This window comes from Phalaenopsis equestris, unplaced genomic scaffold, assembly GCF_001263595.1.
Source record: "Phalaenopsis equestris unplaced genomic scaffold, ASM126359v1 Scaffold000750, whole genome shotgun sequence".
In the NCBI taxonomy this organism is placed as follows: domain Eukaryota; kingdom Viridiplantae; phylum Streptophyta; class Magnoliopsida; order Asparagales; family Orchidaceae; genus Phalaenopsis; species Phalaenopsis equestris.
Genome location: NW_018165190.1, coordinates 50,952 through 58,694, shown reverse-complemented (window position 1 = coordinate 58,694; position 7,743 = coordinate 50,952).

Below are 7,743 nucleotides of genomic sequence, written 5' to 3'. Positions count from 1 at the left end.
CCTCCAGATCTATACCTCTATTTGTACCATCTATATGGTAACATGCCATAGTGTGGCTCACCCACGATCTCAATTTTTCTGGACTCCAATTGAAAGCAAGCATAGCTCTAGTTTCTTAATAGTCACCACCTTAGTCAACATGCCAATAGGATTTTGAGCTATGTGTATCTTCTTCAAGAGCAACTGCCCTTCTTCTAGAAGAGCATGAATAGTATGATACCTAAGCTATATATTTTTCATTCTAACATGAAAAGCAATGTTCTTAGCAAGGTAAATATTAAACTATCACTATAAGGATATTCAATTCTCTGATTCTTGCCTAGTTCTATCATAAAGCATTGCAGCCAAATCATTTCTTTGTTAACCTTAGTGCTAGGAGTATATTTGACTTTGGTAGTTGAAAGTGCAATAATCTTCTACAGTTTGGAGACTCAACTTACTGTTGTGTTTCCAAAAGTGGATATATACCATATTATACTTCTTCTAGCATCAAAATATCCTTATAGAACTAAATCTACAAATTACTGTAGACTGATCTCTTTACTTCAAATGCAAAGAACCATGTTGACTGTTCTCCTCAAATACCTAAAAATTCAATTCAATAACTCTTAGTGATGCCTATCAAGATTTCCCATGTAGCTATTGGCCACTCCCACTATATATGAAATATCTTATCTCATACATGTCATAACATATATCAGGCTTCCAACTACTGAAACATATTGAGTTCTCCACAACTATGCTTGCTCCGCTTCAAACTTAGATGATAATTCCTCAGAGAGTTTAAAGTGACTATCTAAGAGGACACAAACTTGTTTTGCCTCACCCATGTTGAATGTCTATAGGATATTCTCAATATACCCTGCCTAAGATAACTTCAGTAAACCTGAACTCATGTCCCTTCTAATTCTCATCGCAAATTTCTTCTTAGTTGGACCCAAAGCCTTCATCTCAAAAACCCTTGATAATAACTTCTTTGGGTCCCTAATTTTTTTCATATAAGTCTGTGCATTAAACATGTCTTCCACATATGAAAAAAGCATGATATAACAGTTATTAAAGTTTTTAATGGAGCAACAGTAGTCTACCAGGCACTTCATCTACGCATTGTCTGACATGAATCTATCAAACCTCATGTACTATTATCTTGAGTCCTCCTTTAAGCCATTGAAATATGTGGACTAGTTCTTCTTTTTCTAAAACCTCATAACTCTCTAGTTGCACCATGTACAATTCTACTTTTAGATCTCAATGTAAAAAGGTTGTCTTTACATTCATCTTCTTCAGATGTAGATCTTCCTCCATTACAACGTTAAAAAAAACTAATAGTTTTATCTTTACCATATGTGAAAAAATATCAGTGTAGCCCACTCCTACATAAATTCCTTCACAACATGCCTTATCTTGTAGCACATGCTACCATCTAACTCATCTTTTAGCATGTAAACCCACTAATTGTGTGGTGCATTTTTTTCATTTGATAATATCACCAAATCTCACGCATTTCATCATCCATGACAAGCTCCAAAGCCTTCAATTCTTCAAATTGAGTGGCCTCCTCTTAGAACTTTGGTTTACCACTATATTGTTTACCTTGTTTTCCAGTCAACTTTTTCCAAGCTTATATCCAACCTAACTGAGACATAGGAAGTCTCATCTAGTGTCACTAGATTGCTGAACTAAGCTTAGATAAGCTATAGCCTGAACCTTACTTGAGCTGAAGAGTGCGATAATAATTTAACCTAAAATTAAAATCCAACTAAGAAAAAATGAAATTAACCAAAGTTAAATAGAACTGAAAGTAACTAACTTCAACAAAATTGATATAAAATTAGCTTTAACCAACACACAAACACACACATACACACACCAACATTATCGTTCTCTTCATAAATCATCATAGGGTTTAAAAATTTATTTTGAAAGTTGCATGATGCTTACTATCCCAACAAATATCATGCAAAAACATTTGATGATTATATGGAAGAATTTTTAAGTAAAATTTTTTATTTCAAATTTTCGTGCATGAATTGCATTATAAAATTTTTTATTTTCCTGACATACCAATTTGGTGATTAGAATTTCATTCTGTAGAGATTGCATGATGTTCAAAATAATATATGAGAAGCATGCAAACCAGTTTGATGATGATTAAATATATTTTTTTACATAAAATTTTGTAGTTTGGATTTTTTAAAATATAATACTTTAGATATTTTTATGTAAACTTTTGTATTTTAGATATTTTAAATAGAAGTTTTTCGATGAATCACTAATTTTCAAAATGGACTACATGTGTGTAACTAGATCATCAAAATATTTCAAATGGGGCACTCCATTCTCAAATCAAACTCTTTTTAGGGGTCCGTTAAACCTACCATAATGCAGATGATAATTTTGATAGTAAAAAGAATAATACAAATTATTAACTCAAATCAAAATCAAATTTCAACCAAAATGAATGTGAGCTAAAACCACTTAATTTAATCAATTAAATCTCATTAAAAAGTTTATATCAAAATCCTCTCAATTTTTCTCTCTTATGGTGGGGTCTACACTTTGACCTGAAATATCTTGAGATGGGGCCCTGTTTTACCAAAGCTAATTGCACCAGTTTGCTCTCTACATTTTTTTTTGAAATAAATGAGCTAATGTAACAATTTTGGCCATAACCACCTTTAACCACCCATAATCGCATAACCACTTCATAAAAAAACTAATTGCACCACTGAATTCATTGCATTTTTTTCTTCCAACTGAGCTAGGATTTTATTTTAGACATAAAAGCCATAACTATCTTTTCAAAATGAAATTTTCCTCCATCATTTTTAGATTTTGCCTCCACTTCTCCTTAACTCCTCCCTCCAAAACCTCCCCCACTTAAGCCTTCATCCAACCAAAATTCTCATTCTCTCTCTCTCTCTCATTTGCTTATTCATAACTACCTTATCTCTCTTTCTCCTCTTCAAAACAAACACCTCACCCTCTCCTTTCTTCTTCTCCACTATAAACCAAGTCCCTCTTCTCTTCCTATTATTTATTCACTAAAGCCGAGACCGCATCAAGGAGAGCAAAACTAATCCATCATCCAAAAACGGAAGTTCATCCATTCCAACCAAGCCAAGTTATTCTCACACCAGTCCCTCATTTCAACAAATAACATGGATTGATTTAGTAGGATTATGATGTAGATTTCTTTTTTTTTCCATCTGCCTTTACTATTCTTTCCTTTCTCCAGGGAATTTCTTCCACACGATAGTTCTCACCATTTATCTTTCTAAATCCTAACCCGATCCCAACATCTCATACTCACCCTCATTTCTTACTTTCTTCCCTCACCCTTATCGTACTAAAAATCCTCATAACTTCCCTCACCCTTGCACACCTAAAGCCCTCATCACTTCCCTCAATCATAGCCTACCATAAACTCACTTCCTTCCTTCACCCTTAGCCTACCCGAAAATCTCACCACTTCCCTTTCCCTTGGCCTACCCAAAACCCTCATTATTTATCTTACTAATAGCCTACATGAACCCTTCAATCAATCTCCTCTCTCTCTCCATTACTTTAGCCTACCTGAAAACCTAAGCCTTTACTCACCTTCTTCCTAAATTCAGCTTTAACAGAACCTCAACTCCAGAGTTTCCTCTCTTACGCCTTCACCACTACCGAAAGCCTTGTCTAATTTACTCACTCTCCTTCTCACTTCATCACTACGAAAAACCCTAGCTAATTCACTCACTTTCCTCCTTACTACACTACTTCTTGTTCAAATCTCCTATTATATCCTTTTTTTAGCCTACCTAATATCCTTAAAAAAATAAAAAAAAAGGAGAGAAAAGAAAGGAACCTTCATGTGATTTATGGTATGTTTTATGTAATTTTTTTTGTGTTAGTTTATGTTCATGTTAAATCTTCATGCGGTAGTACTATATAAATCTTCTTGTTTTAGCTTATGTTTATGTTAAATTTCCATGTGCTTTTATGTGCAATAGCAAATCTTCCATGTTTATGGATTTATGTGCAATAGTCAAGCTTACATGATTGCAACTTTATGTGAAATAGGAAACCTTTAATGTTTGTGGCTTAATGAGCAATAGTAATCCTCCATGCTTGTGCCTTCATATTCATGTAAATTGTCATGCTTCTGGCTATATATTCATGCATGTAAGCAAGTTGTGATTTTATGTATTTTGTTTGAGTGCATGCTAAGAATATTTAGTTGAGAAAATAAAATGAAAAAAAAAATTATGCTTACATGCTTAAAGGTCGTTCTCTTCATGACTTAGGTAGCGAGAGAGTTATTTGACAAAATTTATGTAGTTGAGTGACGACAATTTAAATAAAAACTTTAATTAACAATTTTATAAATATATAAACACACACACACACACACACACAAAAGCACTCTAAATGAAATATTTTGTAAACTTATAATGTGCTCTAAAAAGAATTATCTTTACTTACGTGAGCTCTGAAAGATTGAAGAAAAAAATAAATCTATGTATGCTTTAGCTTCTAATCCTTTCATAAAATTATTTCCTTAAACTTTAAATTATTCTAACTTAGGTCTTTAAAACACTTAATAACCAAAGATAAACTTTCTAACAAAAAAAGATCAAAACTCTTTTGGAAAAAAAAATAAGTGTTTAACAAATTTTTTTCAAATGAAAACCTTTCCCAAAATTTAGATAAAGAATTTCAAATAAAAATTTAACAAAAGCTTTTCAACAAGAAAACTCTGCTTTATAATACTTAAATAAAAATTCTCAAACAAAAAAATGAACTTAAAATCTATTCAAAATAAAACCATAAATTAAACATTTCTTAGACAAACTTAAATTGAAGCCCTTTTAAAATGGAAATTCAAAAAAAAAAAACAAAATTTAAACTCTTTCAAAACTTAGGTTGAACATTTTTCAATGTAAACTCAAACGATTTTCAAAGTGACACCTAAATGCTCCCCAAACAAAACAAAACATTTAAAAAAAAAAAAACGTCTCTTAAATTATGGGTCCTATTTAGCACACGCAGTTGGTGCAGTTGATGGTGTATTAAACTCCTCTCCTTCTTGCTTCATCTTTGGTTGCTCCACTTTTTCATTCTCAATGTATGGAAAGAAGATGTAATCCTCATCATTTTTTTCTAAACCCATTCACTTTCTTCATTGAATATGACATCATGACTGATGATTGTCTTTGTAGCGTTTGGATTGTACAACTTGTAACTTTTCGAGTTGGAGTCATAACAAATAAATAAATTACTCAAATTTGTCGTCTAGCTTACTTCACTGCTCATCAGGTACGTACACATTGTTTATACTTTCAAACACTCTTAGATAAGAAATATCATGCATCCTTCACTACATGCTTCATGTGGTGTCATTATATACACACTTCTCATTAGAGGTCTGTTGGATAAATAAATAGTGCATGCAGCAGCTTCAACCCAAAACTCCTTAGGAGTCTTTTACTCTTAATCATATTTGGAGCCAAGTTGGGGATAGGTCAATTCTTTCTTTCTGCCACACTATTTTGTTGAGGGGATATTAGGACAACCAATGCTTTACATATTTTATTAGCTTCACAAAATTCTTGATGTTCTTTTGAAGAAAATTCACCTTCTCTATCAGATCACATGGCTTTGATGTTGTGGCTAGTTTCTTTCTCCACCAAAGCTTTAAACAACTTCAATACTCTAATGACCTTCGATTTTTACTTCAAAAAAATATGCCCAAGTTTTCTTACAAATTATCCATGAAGAGAATGAAACAATCACTATTATCAAGAGACATTGACTTGATTGGACCGCACACAACCATATGTATGAGCTCAAATGGCTTTTATGCTCTCAAATTTGACTCCTTTATAAAACTCTTCCTTTATTTCTTTCCAAGCAAGCAAACTTCACATATTTGGTCGGGGTGATTGATGCAAGATAGGCATCTTATTATTTTCCTTTTTAATAATAATTCTAATCCTACAAAATTAAGATGCCAAGCAAATGCCAGAGCAAAGATGGATCATTGTAGCAAGCTTTGAGACAATTGACAATAATATTTTGAATATTGAACAAGAATATTCTATTTATTGACATTTATATCTCCACAATTAAGTTGCTCATATTTTTTTCTTATAAAAAGGCTATTATCTTTCAAATGAATATCATAAATTTTCTTTAATAGTTGACCCAGAGTTAATATTTTACTATTCATATTCAACACATAATAAATGTTGATGGTGATTTCTATACTTCAATCATATAAGAATATTACAATTGGCTTTCATTGTTACTTTGGACTCTTCTCCAAAAGAACATTGCCACTCATTGACTCATCGAGCTCCACGAATATGATTTTTCTCCCTCACATATGGTTGCATGAACTGATGATGACATACTATATATTGTTTTCAACCTTTTCGTTCTCTTTATATACTAATAGCAAAGTGTCATCGAGTTGAAATTTCTCTTATAAATAATTAGTCTTCTCTTTGACTTTATTGTTTCTGAGAGCTCTACAGTTTGCAGCGTAGTGACTAATTTTTTGACAGTTGTATTATAACAATTGAGATTTATCATACATTGCTCTTAATTTTCCTCTTTAATGTCATCTTATTGATCTTCCTCCTCGATCATCCAAAATTAATATTTTTGATGTTGTTATTGTCGGAACTCCAACCACATCCATGTCCATGTCATGGCTTTGTCCTCGACCACAACCTCTTCTTTGTTAACTTAATTCTATAATACTCAAGGCCCACTTCATTAGTTAAATGAAGTTCTGTCTTCAAAGTTTTCTATGATCCCATGCTTCAATCTTCTCTTCATAGAGTTGCATGGAACCCAGGAGCTGCTCGATTGTCATAGTTTTAAAGTGTTTGGTTTCTTCAATGAAGGCAACAATATCATCAAACTTTAAATCTAAAGATCAAATGATTTTCTCCTTAATCCATACATCTTCTAGCTTCTTCCTATTTATCTTTATTTTATTAGAAACTGCTAACACTATAATAAAGTAGTCAGAGATGATCTTGGCTTCTTTCATGTATAAGGCTTCGAACTCACCTCTTAATGTCTGCAGATGCACATTCTTAACTTTCTTTGCTCCTTGTTGACCTCACTTTTGGTTGAGGTCTAGAAAACTTCTTTAGTAGCCAAGGTCTAGCCATAGGACTTTCCTATTGACTAGTCTTAGAAAATTAGAAAAGGTACCCCCACCATTAGAAATTCAAAACTCTTCTTTTTACTCAACTTGAAATTCCACATATTGATCTTAACCTCTAGCATTTAGTAGGTAAGATCATTATAAGAGAATTCAAGAAGAATCCCTATAGGATTACTTGGCTTTAGGATTGACCCTGGGTGTTGACTTGGAACTAGGATACACCATATCTTCACAATATATTAATCCATGGTTCATTTAGAATGGATATCTATCCAATTCTATGTGAAATGCCTAACTTGGTCTTTTGCCCCTATGCACCTCCAAATTACCTAACTACCCATGGGACCTAAATTTGACTAAAATTCCCAAATTTTGCCAAATTACCCAAAATTGATCAAAACCCATTTCAAACACCTTGAATACACCCAAATTTGTCAAAATTTCCAAAAAATGACCAAATTACCAAGATACCCCTCCATGACCCAAAAATCCAAAAATTCCAAAAATACCTAAAAAATCCCAATAAATCTAAAATATTACCAATTTCATTTTGTTCAACTACACCTTGGTCCAATTTG